At 42.1% G+C, this 16,528-nt stretch overlaps 1 pseudogene; it reads left to right on the forward strand.

The window, feature by feature from the left end:
- The first annotated feature begins 2,734 nt into the window (after positions 1 to 2,734).
- On the forward strand, positions 2,735 to 3,420 carry LOC127084591 (mediator of RNA polymerase II transcription subunit 21-like; annotated as a pseudogene).
- The last annotated feature ends 13,108 nt before the right edge of the window (positions 3,421 to 16,528 follow it).

Raw genomic sequence — 16,528 nt, forward strand, 5'->3', positions numbered from 1 at the left:
TAATCAGAAAGATGCGTTCCCGGTACATCACGATGAGGTATTGGTTGATTATATGGCTCAGGTCTCAGTGTTTATCTTCATGGATGGCTTCTTGGCCAAGACCAGATTGAATTGTTTCCAGATGATATGAAGTAAACCAGATCCATCACACAAGGGGCACCTTCTTGTTCTAAGTTGATGTCGTTCCGTCACATGAGGCCGATGCCACGTATCAGAGGTCTACGGTGATTTTGTTTCATGATATGATTCATCGTGAAAGCAAATGCCATGTTGATGACATGATGGCAAAGTCCCAAGCAGAACAGGGGCATCCGGTAGACTTGGGGCAAGTTGTTTAACCGTTTGAGATAACTCATACTTTCGAGTCTGAATCAGTGCACTTATGGAGTGTCATTCATCAAGCTACCAAGGATTGTTGTGAGCAAATCAGAGGAATCGAGGTCGATCCTGCTAAACAAAAAAAAAAAAAAAAAAAAAAAAAAAAAAAAGGGGGTAAGTTGTAGGAACCTCTGATTCTGATACCTCAGTAAAAGAAATAACTGTTAATCCGGTACTTGATAATCCTCGAGGGGTCTGCGAGGTGCGTATTGAGTCAGCATGACTATTCTTGTCGAAAAGAGTATGCAATTTACCTAAGCAAAAAGTTTATCGACTGTGAAACAATACACTCACTGTTCGAAAAAACTTGATGTACTTTGGCATAGGCTGCTCGCCGACTGAGACAGTATATGCTGATTCATACCACTTTGTGAATGTCCATAATGGATCTGATCAGATATGTGTTTGAGAAGCTAGTAACAATCCATGGAAGGTTATCAACCAAGGAGGTTTGAGGTCCCTGATGAGGACATCTCAAGGTACTCAAATCGAAAGATTGAGAGTGACCGATCCCGGAGGAGGGGCCTGACCCTGAATCCGAACGGATTCCGATGTCTGAGGGGGAAGAGATGAGGTGAATAAGTTAGTACTTCCCGGATCCCAGTTGGTTGCACCAACAATGGTGGCTGAACATAAAGTCTGTATCCTGGATATTGAACCTAGGGATGTGCATCTACCTGGGACAGTGTCTTCCTCACGGATGTATGAGAAACCAGAGAAGGCTAAATGGATAAAGACTCAGAATGACACGTTGAGTCCAACCGAGGGAAGGGCTGACAGTTACTTGTCCTGGGGCAGTTGTACCCAGTGAACGAAGCATGTTGTTAACCAAGAAGTGTGACCTCGTGCGTACCACGTGGAAGAATTGGTTGAAAAGGATCCTTCCTCCTCAAGACGATTGTGGGGCAAATGGATGAGCAGTTATGAATGTCCATTCGTGGACAAGAGGGTCCCATCTGACAGAACCTTGTCGTTTACGACCACGGATGACGACGATTTTCCATTCCCTGTGAGTGCGGACGCAGTTAGAAAATACTTCGTGAAAGAAACCCGCTGGACAAAAAAAAAAGAATAAAGAGTCCAGGCAAAAAATGGGCATCCCGGCGAACCAAGAAAAAAGGAGAAAAAGGTTCGGGCAAAAGTTAGGGATAATAAAAGAAAAGAACTGTACACCCGGCAAGTTGAAAACCCGCAAGGGCGACTTGGGCAAAAAAGGGTATCCCGGTGGACTGAAACCCGAAAGGGCGGTCCAGGCAAAAGAGGGAATGAAACGAACAACTGCGTCCAGCATGATCGTTTGTGCTCTTGATGACTTGGCTAATCTCCGACAAAGACCGATCGGAAGCGTCTCGTTCAGAAGACAGAAAGTGCGGGAAGTCTTGAGGACATATGAGGTGTAACTGAGTTGGAACCCGATGAGATCGCAGTTTCACGTTGCCACTAGGATAGATTTTTTTCTTTTATGTGCAATCAAATAGACCTTGGGAAACCATATTTAGTGGGTCATCACATGTCTAAACTCTACTTTCTAGTTGTTGCATGTGGGCATGACAATTAATGGTGACTATTTGTATGCTTATAGTTTAAGCAGTACGAGAATGGACAACCAATGTACCGGAGAGGACTCCACGCTCTAAAATTTTGTTTTGCCCGTTGCTTAAAGTTATATATGTTCTTTGGTATCTCTTGGATGAAAATTTTGACAATAACAAATGTGGTTTACGTGAGTGTGTTTCAAAAAGGTTTAAGCTTGCATTGTAACAATTTTGGTAGGATTGTGATACTGTGAATGAGTCTAGATAAGTATTTGGAAATGATATGCAATGTACAGTCCATGTAACAGTACTGCGAATTCCGATTTACTCTATTCATCAATTGTTTTCTACATTCTTTACAAAAAAAAATAAAATAAAGAAAGAAGACTGTTGCTCAAACGGAACCATTTCAACCAGAGATTTGATTCGAGAAATTCCGGTGGTGAACCATCCACTTCTCTCTGTTGTGTTTGGGCTAAGAGAAACAGCCTTTGCTTCACATAGCAGCTGGAGTTGCAGAAAAGCTCATCGAAGAACAGCGTAATCGTCAATATGAGAAAGAAGCTTCTCATCTCATGCTCCTCCCTCCGCTTAATTCTCAACGTCACTCCCAAATGCGATCACTTGTCCATTGAGGTTTGTGATTCTGTTGGATCATCAAAGTTTCAGTGGCGTGGATGGTCACATGCTGCTGCTTGTGTTCCTTCAGAAACTTCAGATATCCATTGGAAGAGAGGACAGAGGGTTCTGAAACATGAACGGAGAGCTATGGTATCCATCAGAGAACGCTGGAAAACTCCCTGCAATATCACAGCAGTCCATGTTTCGGTTACAAAAGCCACAATAGAAAAATGGAAAGAATAAATAATTGTTTTGCCCTTCTCTGCTATTGAAAAGTTAAAACAGAATAATAAGTGATTTGGAGAAGCAAAATTGCGCTTGCAGCTACAAGAACAAGTTAATTCGATTGCAAATTTAGCTTTTAATACCGTTGGGACATTGCAAAGGGACGTACCTCCTAACCGGCTCTCACCAAATTACCATGAACCACCACCTGTACAGCCTACGGAGGATGGGGCAAACTTTTCTGAAGAACCAAAGCTGATGAGTGCTTCTTTGGTGAAAGCTGCTAAGCAGTTTGATGCATTGGTTGCACCGCTTCCAATATCCGAGACAGGTGAAGAGGTACAGCTTAAGCGGAATTGCAGAACTTCAAGCTGAAAATGATGCAATAGGTCAAGAACTTCAGAAGCAATTGGAAGCTGCGGAGAAAGAATTAAATCAAGTTCAAGAGTTGTATAGCCAAGAAACAGATAATTGTTTGAACTTGAAGAAACCGGATATCAGTTAGTTGTTTGCTGGCATAGCTCGGAGAAGAATCACAAATATGAGCTTATCTCATCTCGACTCCAACCATAACCTACAAAAATTAAACCAATTCACATTGGTCACTATCAAAACCACACATTCAACAAGTCAGAGTTCAAACACATCAAATCCATTTTTCATAAACCTGCAAACATTAACACACTGAACCAAGTCTAGACCAAAATGGACATCTGCACAATACACAAGCCTGCTGCAAAACGAAGGAAAGATAATCAAAACTTGTCAAATGGCCACGCAGCGAGGTGTTGTTTTTGAAGTTTCATACTCTGGTCTTATTGCTGATGTACAGTTAAGGAGACAGTTAATTTCTGGTGCCAAGCTGCTAATTGACTGGACTCGGGGACGGGATATTGTATTTTCAAGCGCTGCACCTTCGGTTTCTTTTAGCCAATGCTCTAAGGAGAAAGCGGTTTCACAAAGAGGCAATAAGAGTAGAGGTTTTATCATCCGACTTAGCATCTCATTCTAAGGAAGCTCGACATCAAGAGTTACAAAAGTGGGACCCTCTCTCCAGCGGTGAAGGTGATATCTTGTTGGGCGACATGGAAAATTCTCGTTCAATCTCGTCTAAAGCACCCAAGGCTGCAAAAGCTATTGACTTCCTCAAGGTTATCAAGTCCAGGATTTCGTATCTGCAAATGACATTTTCTCGCTCTTCTCAACTAATAAGTAAAAAAGGTAGGGTCAATTGGCAAGCGTTAAAAATCCAGAAAATTCCCAAATTGGAATAGAAACAAAATTCAAAGAGAAAGTTTGAGCTCAGATTACCTGTTCCAATTCTAGCATCAAAGAGGCCGATCCTATTTCTGAGCACCGAAGTGGTATTGCAGAGTTACTCTTCTGGAACACCAAAGACACCAATTGAAACCCTAATTTGAAAAGCATAAATAGGGAACGAATCAACAACAAAAAACTTGGAGGCGGAAAACTCCACAAGAGAACCCTAATCCACAAATAAGGAACCGATTGGAAGGAGTGAAGGAGGGAGATTCGTTACCTGAGCTGTCGTCGCCGTCGAAGGTCCGAAGGTGAGCTCTTTGTTTCTGTTTCAGCCGTGATTTTTCGTGTGTGAGAGAGACTTCGTTGAGGGCGACTAAGAGGAACGTGAGGTCGCGTGAGAGAGAGATTTCGTCGAGAGACTTCGAGAGAGAGGCTTGAGAGACGACGCGAGCGATTTCGTGAGGGAGACGAGAGAAGCGAGTTCGTAATAGGGATTCGTTGAGTGGAGAGAGCTAGTTTGTAAGATTGGGGAGAGAGTGAGGTTGAGGGCAATCTGTATCTTTTCCAATTTATTTATTTTTTCTTTAATTCATTTTAAACAGAATAAGTTTTGAAACCATTAAATTTTGTTTAAACTTCCTAAGTAGTTAATAAATATTTTCTCTTTTTCAATTCATATTCCCATTAAAAAACCCAACAGCCAAGCGACTGGGTTAATTAGGGTAGTCCAACAAATTTCTTTTTTTATTAGTTTTTTATTTTAATTCTATTTTTTAATTTATCTTGGTTTATATATCTAAATTAGCATTGTAAATAACAACTTGTCATAATGGCCTGGTGGAGAGGGGTGGTTTCCATAGTCTTAAGTGGAGTGGGTTCAATACTCATATGTAGCATTTTTTAGTATTTTATTTTCTTTTAATATTTTTTATGTTTATGTTTTATTATACTCATGGTTTCATTATTATTTTATAACACAAATCTGTTTTTTTTATTAATTTCATCATTCATTGAAAACCATTTTAAAACTATAAAAATCATATTTTTCTCGATTTAATATCGAGCCCATTTTCCACACCTTTGTAAGTCAATTGCTTTTTAAGCATCGCCATCAACCTCACATAGCTTACTCTTGGGCTTTCTTACAATGAGTCGGTTCTCTTGCACTTACACTCATATTTCGCATCATTTGTTGTTTGGGCCTGATCTAATTATTTCATGATTTTGAATCCCCATTTGACAAAATGTACCCCACTTCCCCAATGTGTATATAATGTTGTATTGTTTTATTTCTCTATTTGTTTTAGACACTAACCAAAGAGTAAAATCCACCATTTCTGAAAAAAATACAAAAATATGACTCGATCCAACGTCGAGTATTTTCTCAATAAACAAATTAATTCATTTCGCCCTCCTATTCTATTCCTTTTCTTTCAAACTTTCATCAAATGCTTGATTCAACGTCAAGCCATTTTCTCTAATAAAAACTCAAAAAATATTAATTCATAGTCAAGACTTTTTCAATAAAGATGGAAGTGGAACGTGGTGTATACCACGCACTCCTGACACTAGGATTCGAGATGTATATCTCGCCAATCCTAGCTCTCGCCATCATCCAATTTACCCACTTTGTTTTCTCAAACACTCATTCAAATCTTTCTCAAACGTCCATCAATACTTGATCTAGGTTAAGTCATTTTCACAACAAAACTCAAAATACCTAATTCTTATTTAACACTTTTTCAATAAAGGTGGAAATGGAACATGGTGTATACCATGCACTCCTGAGACTAGGATTCGAGATGTATATCTCGCCAATCTTAGCTCTCGCCATCGTCTAAAATTGTCAATGCGGTTTCTTCAAACCCTTTCTCAATCAAACCTAAAAATACTTAATCTCTATTAAACACTTTTGCAAATAAAGATGGAAATGGAACATGGTGTATACCATGCACTCCTGAGGCTAGGATTCGAGATGTATATCTCGCCAATCCTAGTTCTCGCCATCACTCAAAGCACATCCAACCAATCAAACTCTTTTTCTCGCCGCCGTGCGACCAATCAAAAACCTTTTAAAATGAAATATATATTGTCTTAAGAGATACAAAATAATGTTTCGGCCACGATTGTTGAGTAGAGATAGATGACGCTTTTCCGAATATAGATTTGTAAATCCTAACACCTAAGTACATATTGCATGACAACTCTAGGGCAGAACTTCCCCATTTCTTTTAGACCTTTCGTGCGTCTCCGATCTTGTGGCATGTCAATCCATCCTATTGCAAAGAGGTAACTGCCTAAGACTCGATTCAGCGAGCTGCGACACCTATTGCTAGGACGTAAACACATTGCCCACTCTCCTTTGACACAACTAGTGTCCTCCTTTGTAAGTCCATGTTCAGATGGCAATCCCTATGTAGCCGAACTACGGCAACTCTGATTCTCATGTTCAGATGAGATACGTAGGCACAAGATGCAAGGTCTTGCCGAGTTAGACTGACAACTAACAACTAATCTTTGTTTGTTTTCGCCCTCGTTGCGATCGAGACATTCCCTTTCTCTTGCCCTAGTTGCAATCGAGACCCTTATTCCCGTAGTTAGTTGAACTACATTATGCTCTGATTCTCATTCCAGATGAGATATGTAGGCATAAGACGCGATGTCTTAGCGAGCACACATCTCTTTAACCCATAGGTAGCCGAGCTACGAAGACTCTGATTCTCATATTCAGATGAGATACGTATGCAATGGATGCGACATCCGTGCGAGTCATTTTCTTTGACCCTTTCTTTTAGTAAATAGTACATTAGATAAACACACACCCTTTAGACAAGAACAACAAGAGTGGATCCCGTAGAGTACTACGGATGCGTAGGGGTGCTAATACCTTCCCTTCGCATAATCGACTCCCGAACCCAAGATTTGGTTTCCAGACCTTGTCTTTTCCTTTCCTTTCTCCAGGTTTACTTCGAGCGTTTCCTTTCCCTCCTTTGGGATAAATAACGCACGGTGGCGACTCTTCTGTCATTTCTTTCTCGCCGGTTGTTTTTTTCGCATACTGTATTTTTCAGGTTGCGACAGCTGGCGACTCTGCTGGGGAACGAACCCAGAATCTCTGGTTTCCCTAAGTGAGTCCCTCCTAGCTTTTGTAGGTTTCTTGTTTGTTGGGTGTTTATTCTTTTGTACAGTTATTTATTTTCAGCATTTACCTGCTTTACCTTATTGCATTCATGTACTATGTTTTCTGTATCTGTGGGTTCTGTGGGTTGACTGTTTGTTGGGTTGGGATTGTTCTATGAGAGATAAGCCCACTACCCAGGCTTGAGTGTACACATAGGTGTTAGAGTGGATAGTCATGAGGCTTGCGTGGTATGTTGCTATGTTAAGTCGTTCATGAAACCCACATCCAGACGAGGTTTCTTTTGGATATATTTTGTCCTATGGGTGTTCCATAACGACAAATGTTCCTTTAGAAATTGTCGACTCTGGTGACCATTTCTCGAGAACTCAGTCGAGGCCTCTCCTCCGAGACGCGTTTATGTTAGCTCTGGTGGGCGCATTCTCGCTGCTCAATCCGAGGACCCCGAGACTGGGAACTTGCTTTAGGATATCCTGTTGAGGGGAGTCAGCGGAGGTCTTTTATCCCGTAATAATGCCAAACCTTCAGTGGTAAACGTATTATTCTCGACTGAAGGGCTGAAGCTGATAAACTTCTGTTCTTAGAACCTACCAGTGAGGGGCGGGCTAAATTCAGGGAACCTTAACCTCCAACCAACCCGGTTTTCTGGAGCAGAGTTTTGATCTTATATTATATTCTTCAGTGGGTTTCTCTTCAGACAGTGCAACCTGACAGATGTTCAAGCAGATACAGCAGTCCTGATTCCCATGTCACTGCATTGCATCACATCATTTTGCATTCATATCATTTAACACATGTTTATCTATTCCCAGGGGTTCATATCTTCTTCTTGATTCTAGTCGGGGTTTTCTTCTTACACTGTTTATCAAATGTGATACTGGAATCAATGGGGTAGAATGCCCTTTGGAATTGATAAACATGTCAGTGCATTTGCATATCCCATAACATGTCACAATGCTTGGGCAGTCTCTTCAACTTTACATCAGAAGGTTAAATTCCCGGTCAATGGAAGGATTATCACTGTTTGTGGTGAGGAGGACATTCTGGTCAGTAACCTGTCTACATTCAAGTATTTAGAGGTAGAAGGTGAATTTCATGAGACCCTATGTCAGGCCTTTGAGTCAGTTCAGATCAAGGATGCAGCTCCGGTGGAAGGGGTTAAAGCAGGAGCCCCTATCTTATCTTTCAAGCAGGCGCAAGCCTTGGTGGATTCAGGTATTGCTCCCGGTTGGGGACGTCTGTTGGAGTTACCAATGAAAGACGACAAGTTCGGGATTGGGTATCAACCAGCGCTGACTTCTACAACTTCAACACTTCAGGCTCGTCAGGGGCCGATTACTTTCTCTAGTGTTGGCGTCATCCAATATGGCCAGATCTCGGCGATCAACGATGAAGATGGGGATAGTGATTGCGACATCGACAATTGGGTGCGTCCGAGGATTCCTGGTGAAGTCATCAACAATTGGTCTTCCGAGGAGATTGTCCAAGTCACCCTTCTAGAGGAGTAATTTTTCTTTGTTTATTCATGCATGTCCAAGTCTTACGTTCCGCCCAGGGCGTAATGACTCATTGTAGGGCTCATCTATGTGAATACCTGCATTGTTTATCATAAATAAAGGACGTCTTTTGCATTCAAATGTTTTGTTCACTGTCTTTCTATTTTTTGCAGTTTTCAAAATTTCAAAAGAATAAAAATATTTGGCAATGTTTTGTTTAGTTTTCACTCACTGTTCACACTCATAAGCACATACCATCACTCATGCAGATGCACATCACCGGATCCTATTGATAACAGTTCTGCTATGGCTCGCTTCGACTTCGAAAATCCAGTCTTCCAAGCTGAAGAAGAGGGTGATGAAGACTGTGAACTCCCTGAAGAACTTGTCAGGCTGTTAAAGCAAGAGGAAAGGGTCATTCAACCACATCAAGAGGCTACTGAAGTGATTAATCTCGGCACCGAGGATGCCAAGAGAGGAATCAAGATAGGGGTTGCTTTGGAAGATGATGTGAAGAAAGGGCTGATTGAATTGCTGCAAGAATATGTTGACATCTTCGCCTGATCTTATCAGGATATGCCAGGGCTTGACACAGACATCGTGGTACACCGTTTGCCTCTCAAAGAAGGTTGTCCTCCGGTCAAGCAGAAGCTCAGAAGAACAAGACCAGAGATGGCTGTCAAGATAAAGGAAGAAGTGCAAAAACAGTTGGATGCAGGGTTTCTAGCAGTCACAAATTATCCGCCGTGGGTTGCAAATATCGTTCCAGTACCTAAAAAGGATGGAAAGGTACAAATGTGTGTTGACTACCGGGATCTGAACAGAGCTAGCCCTAAAGATGATTTCCCATTACCTCATATCGACGTTTTGGTGGATAACACTGCTCAGTTCTCGGTATTCTCCTTCATGGATGGCTTTTCTGGCTATAACCAAATCAAGATGGCACCAGAAGACATGGAGAAGACAACTTTCATAACCCCATGGGGCACCTTCTGCTACAAGGTGATGCCGTTTGGTCTGAAAAACGCTGGGGCAACATATCAACGAGCTATGGTGACTCTGTTCCATGATATGATTCATCATGAAATCGAGGTTTATGTGGACGATATGATTGCCAAATCTCAGACAGAAGAAGAACATTTGGTGAATCTGCAGAAATTGTTTGAACGGTTAAGGAAATTCAAGCTGAGGCTTAATCCGAACAAGTGCACTTTCGGGGTGAGATCTGGAAAATTGCTGGGTTTTATTGTTAGCGGAAAAGGGATTGAGGTGGATCCTGACAAAGTGAAAGCAATATAGGAAATGCCTGAGCCAAGAACAGAGAAGCAAGTCCGTGGTTTCTTAGGGAGGTTGAACTACATTGCAAGGTTCATCTCTCACCTAACAGCCACGTGTGAGCCAATTTTCAAATTGCTGAGGAAAGATCAGGCTATCAGGTGGAACGATGATTGTCAAAGGGCTTTCGAGAAAATAAAAGAGTATTTGCAGAGTCCCCCTATCCTCATGCCTCTAGTCCCAGGGAGACCGCTGATTATGTACTTGATAGTGCTAGACAATTCCATGGGTTGTGTTCTCGGTCAACACGATGAGACAGGTAGGAAAGAACATGCCATCTACTACTTGAGTAAGAAGTTCACAGATTGTGAGTCGAGATACTCAATGCTTGAGAAGACATGTTGTGCACTTGCATGGGCTGCTAAGCGATTGAGACAATATATGCTGACTCACATAACTTTACTGATCTCCAAGATGGATCCAGTCAAGTATATATTCGAGAAGCCAGCTCTCACCGGAAGGGTTGCTCGTTGGCAAATGGTACTGACAGAGTATGATATCCAGTATACATCCCAGAAAGCCATCAAGGGGAGTATTCTGTCAGACTATCTTGCTCAACAACCGATTGAAGACTATGAGCCGATGAAGTTTGATTTTCCAAATGAAGACATCATGTTCCTCAAGATGAAAGACTGTGAAGAGCCAGTTGTTGAGGAGGGACCTGATCCAGATGAAAAGTGGACTTTGTTGTTTGATGGGGCCGTCAATGCCAGAGGAAGTGGAATTGGTGCTGTCATTACCACTCCGAAAGGTGCCCACATGCCTTTCACCGCTCGTCTGACCTTCGAGTGCACCAATAATGAAGCTGAGTACGAGGCTTGTATCTTGGGTATTGAGCAAGCCATTGATTTGAGAATCAAGACTCTGGACATCTTCGGAGATTCAGCTCTAGTGATCAATCAAGTGAATGGTGATTGGAATACTCTCCAGCCCACTCTGGTCCCCTATAGAGATTACACGAGAAGACTGTTGACTTTCTTCACAACAGTAAAGCTGTATCATATACCTCGTGATGAGAACCAGATGGCAGATGCTCTTGCTACTCTATCCTCCATGATCAAGGTGGTTCGGTGGAACCATGCTCCTAGGATCGATGTTATGCGCCTTGATAGGGCCGCGCATGTGTTTGCCGTTGAACTGATGGTTGATGACAAGCCCTGGTATCAAGACATCAAGTGCTTTCTGAAGAATCAAGAGTACCCTGCAGGGGCATCCAACAATGACAGAAAGACTTTGAGAAGATTGGCAGGCAGTTTCTTTTTGAACAAAGACGATGTGCTGTATAAGAGGAACTTCGACATGGTTTTGCTCAGATGCGTGGACAGACACGAGGCGGACATGTTAATGCAAGAAGTTCATGAAGGCTCCTTCGGTACTCACGCTGGCGGACATGCAATGGCTAAGAAATTGTTAAGGGCGGGTTATTACTGGATGACCATGGAATCAGATTGTTTCAAGTATGCTCGGAAGTGCCATAAATGCCAGATTTATGCTGATAAGGTGCATGTACCGCCGAATCCTCTGAATGTGATGTCTTCGCCGTGGCCGTTTGCTATGTGGGGCATTGACATGATTGGAAAGATTGAGCCGACTGCTTCCAATGGGCATCGCTTCATCCTTGTTGCCATCGACTATTTCACCAAGTGGGTCGAAGCAACGTCGTTCGCGAATGTCACCAGACATGTGGTTGCCCGTTTCATCAAGAAAGAAATCATTTGTCGCTATGGGATTCCCGAAAGAATCATTACTGATAATGGTTCTAATCTCAATAACAAAATGATGAGGGAGTTGTGCCAGAACTTCAACATTCAGCATCACAATTCTTCCCCCTATCGTCCTAAGATGAACGGTGCTGTTGAGGCAGCAAATAAGAACATAAAGAAGATTGTGCAGAAGATGGTCGTTACGTACAGAGATTGGCACGAGATGCTACCCTTCGCCTTGCATGGGTACCGAACTTCAGTACGTACGTCGACCGAGGCGACCCCTTACTCCCTGGTGTATGGTATGGAAGCAGTCCTACCTGTTGAAGTGGAGATTCCTTCTCTAAGAGTCCTGTTGGATGTCAAGCTAGATGAAGCTGAATGGATTCGGACAAGGTTCAATGAGTTGAGTCTTATCGAAGAGAAGCGAATGGCAGCCATTTGTCATGGGCAGTTGTATCAGAGTCGGATGAAGAGAGCCTTTGACCAGAAAGTGCGCCCTCGTTGTTTCCAAGTCGGAGATTTAGTGTTGAAAAGGATCCTTCCTCCTCAGACGGATCATAGGGGCAAGTGGACTCCTAACTATGAGGGACCTTATATTGTCACCAAGGTTTTTGATGGAGGGGCCTTAATGCTCGCAACGATGGATGGCGAAGACTTCACTTCCCCTATGAACTCAGACGCAGTTAAAAAATACTTCGCATAAGATAGACCCGCTGGACAGTAAAAAGAATAGTCCAGGCAAAAATGGGCGTCCCGACGAACCAAGAAAATGAAAAGGTTCGGGCAAAAATTAGGGATTAAAAATGAAAAGATCGTACACCCGATAAGTTGAAAACCTGAAAAGGCAACTTAGGCAAAAATGGGTGTCCCGGTGGATTGAAAACCCGAAAAGGGCAATCCAGGCAAAAGTTAGGGATTAAGCGAGTGACTGTGTTCTGAGTTAGTTTTGAATCTCATCTCATGTCGATGACTGGAAACTTTCAAAAGGAAGAAAACAATCTAATCATTTTTTCAGAAGGCTGATCATCTGGAGGATCTTGAAGACGGGCAAGTCATAGCAGAATTGGAACCCAGTAGAAATCCATTTCACATTGCCACTAGATTAATTTTTGTTTTGCGATTACCTCTTCCTAGGGATTGCTTCCTGATGTAAATGCCTATTCAGAGGCCATTCAATCAATAAAATCATGTAACTCAGTATATCTCTATTTTCATTTTCATTTTACTGTTTTATTTGCAAAAATGACGTCCGAATTTTTGATAAACATTGCATCATGACACATAAGGGCTTTACAGGTATATGCTTAATAAACATTTAAAGTTGATGTGAATTTTAAGTGCTTTGGATCATCTATTCAGAACAGATACCCTCGGGGCATTTCCTAAGCATGTGTGTCAGACTATACACTCCCCAACGGAGTTGACAGTACCAGACTGTATCTTCCCAGCAGAAGCAGCTGCTCCTCAGAGTTCGATGCCAGATCGAGGATTTCAATCCCAGATCGATGATCTCTTTCCTGGAAGCATAACCTCGGTACCGTATCGGTGTTTGCTCCCCCCTGCTGAGTCATCTCTCGTAGATTATGGTTGCCAGAACCACTGTCGCTTCCCCCAATAACAGGTTTGCAACGCCGTTCTCTCCCCAGTCAGAGTCTCGGTATCTCGTCATTGCCAGAACACCGCGTGGCCGGTCATTTCCCCACATAGTTCATTATTCTGTGCATCTCCAACAGTAGTGCCAGGGTCCAGAAGATTGTGATCATTTCCCCAACAGGATTCCTTGCTTCAGCTTGGCATTTTCCCCAGCATTTCGCATCCCTGCATGTAGAATCATATTGTATTGCATCCTCCCAAATCGCGTAGCATTTCCATTTTCATGGAGCATTACGCCATCGCAAAATTCAAACATACGCATGTAAGCATAAAACATTCTCGGTATCCCAAGTGATAAGCCAGAAGTTTGTTTCCGGTGCTCAGACTGAAAGTTTGTTCATGACTTATTATCCCCAGCATGGGTCGTTGGCCCGCGTGCCGCCTCAATTATCATTTTCCATATTTCTGCCGATGCTGACAGGCATGAAGTTTTCCCGGTATTCAGACCGAAGTGGCGTTCAGGCCAATGTTCCGGTATTCAGACCGAAGTGGCGTTCAGGCCAGTTTTTCCGATATTCAGATCGAAGAAGTTTCCGACGATCAGGTCGATGCAACTTATGGCATTCTGGCCAGTTTCCGGTATCCAGACCGAAGTGGCATTCAGGCCAGTTTTTCCGATGTTCAGATCGAAGAAGTTTCCGACGATCAGGTCGACGCAACTTGTGGCGTTCAGGCCAGTTTTTTCGGTATCCAGACCGAAGTGGCATTCAGGCCAGTTTTTCCGATGTTCAGATCAAAGAAGTTTCCGACGATCAGGTCGACGCAACTTGTGGCATTCAGGCCAGTTTTTCTGGTATCCAGACCGAAGTGGCATTCAGGCCAGTTTTTCCGATATTCAGATCGAAGAAGTTTCCGACAATCAGATCGAAGTACTTGTGGCATTCAGGCCAGTTTTTTCCGATTTTCAGATCGAAGAAGTTTCCGACGATCAGATCGAAGTACTTGTGGCATTCAGGCCAGTTTTTCCGATTTTCAAATCGAAGAAGTTTTCGACAATCAGGTCGAAGTACTTGTGGCATTCAGGCCAGTTTTTTCCGATTTTCAGATCGAAGAAGTTTCCGACGATCAGGTCGAAGTACTTGTGGCATTCAGACCAGTTTTTCCGATTTTCAGATCGAAGAAGTTTCCGACAATCAGGTCGAAGTACTTATGGCATTCAGGCCAGTTTTTTCCGATTTTCAGATCGAAGAAGTTTCTGACAATCAGGTCGAAGTACTTGTGGCATTCAGGCCAGTTTTTTCCGATTTTCAGATCGAAGAAGTTTCCGACATTCAGGTCGATACAACTTATGGCATTCAGGCCAGTTCCCGGTATCCAGACCGAAGTGGCATTCAGGCCAGTTTCCGATGTTCAGATCGAAGAAGTTTCCGACAATCAGGTCGAAGTACTTGTGGCATTCAGGCCAGTTTTTTCCGATATTCAGATCGAAGAAGTTTCCGACAATCAGGTCGAAGTACTTATGGCATTCAACCCAGTTTTTTCCGATTTTCAGATCGAAGAAGTTCCAGACGATCAAGTCGAAGTACTTGTGGCATTCAGGCCAATTTTCCGATTTTCAGATCGAAGTGGTGTTCAGACCAGATTTCCGGTGATCAGACCAACATTGATACTCTCATATTCCGATGCTTAGTGTTCAGACTAATGTGCGGCGTTCAGTCCATGGGTATTCCTGTGTTACCATTTATTTTGGTATCCCGGCCAACTTTCTGTTTTGGTACTCAGGCCGATTTTCACCGTACCAGACGGATTCTTCTCTTGAGATTGCTTCTTTGCCGATTCTGACAGGCATTGTTAATTATTTTCCCAGCGGAGTGCAAATTGTTCGTCTGTTCTTGGTATTCAATCACTCTTCACCCTAATCGTCAGAAAGCCGAGGCTATTCATATCGACAGATTCACAGTGGATTAAATAGGGACAGTTGTAACATCTCAAAATTTGCCCTCCTTTTCTTTCAAAAAAAAAATTAAAAAAAATTAAAAAAAAAAAAATCACGCAGCCATGCATATCATATCACATTATGACATAGGAATTCAGGATCAAAATCCGGATCTTCTTTGTATTTAACCATCTCCCATTATGATCATATGAAGAGTGTCCTGCTTCATATTCTCTAGTTGAAGATACTTAAATAGGGGCAACTGTCATACCCCGATTTTGGCCCTGAATTTTTATTTTATTTTTTTTCATCAATCAGTCATTTGCATTCCTCCTCATGACCATTTCACGTTTAAACTCTTCACTCCATATTGAAAGATCTTTTATTCATGTTACAATCATTTCATTCATGCATGATTAAAATAATTTTCCACATGTCTTCTGTCCAACTATGCCTTTGATGGTCTTAGGGGCAACGTCGGGAAGTGCAACATCTAAGACATGAGAAATTTTACCAACTAGTGGTCTCAAGGACGGTGAAAGAAGCACGTGAGTTTAATATGACTAAGAATGATGATTTTGTTGGGCTAGGAGAAAATGGACAATTTGGGATATACATCAATTCACGGAGAGTTACCCAAGTTTGATTTAAAAAGGAATAAAACTTCATCGGTTTACTCGGCCGCATCAAATAGACCTTGGGAAACCATATTTAGTGGGCCATCACATGTCTAAACTCTACTTTCTAGTTGCTGCATGTGGGCATGACAATTAATGGTGACTATTTGTATGCTTATAGTTTAAGCAGTACGAGAATGGACAACCAATGTACCGGAGAGGACTCCACGCTCTAAAATTTTGTTTTTCCCGTTGCTTAAAGTTATATATGTTCTTTGGTATCTCTTGGATGAAAATTTTGACAATAACAAATATGGTTTACGTGAGTGTGTTTCAAAAAGGTTTAAGCTTGCATTGTAACAATTTTGGTAGGATTGTGATACTGTGAATGAGTCTAGATAAGTATTTGGAAATGATATGCAATGTACAGTCCATGTAACAGTACTGCGAATTCCGATTTACTCTATTCATCAATTGTTTTCTACATTCTTTACAAAAAAATAAAATAAAGAAAGAAGACTGTTGCTCAGACGGAACCATTTCAACCAGAGATTTGATTCGAGAAATTCCGGTGGTGAACCATCCACTTCTCTCTGTTGTGTTTGGGCTAAGAGAAACAGCCTTTGCTTCACATAGCAGCTGGAGTTGCAGAAAAGCTCATCGAAGAACAGCGTAATCATCAAT

The sequence above is a fragment of the Lathyrus oleraceus genome, chromosome 5 (genome assembly GCF_024323335.1).
Source record: "Lathyrus oleraceus cultivar Zhongwan6 chromosome 5, CAAS_Psat_ZW6_1.0, whole genome shotgun sequence".
NCBI lineage: Eukaryota > Viridiplantae > Streptophyta > Magnoliopsida > Fabales > Fabaceae > Lathyrus > Lathyrus oleraceus.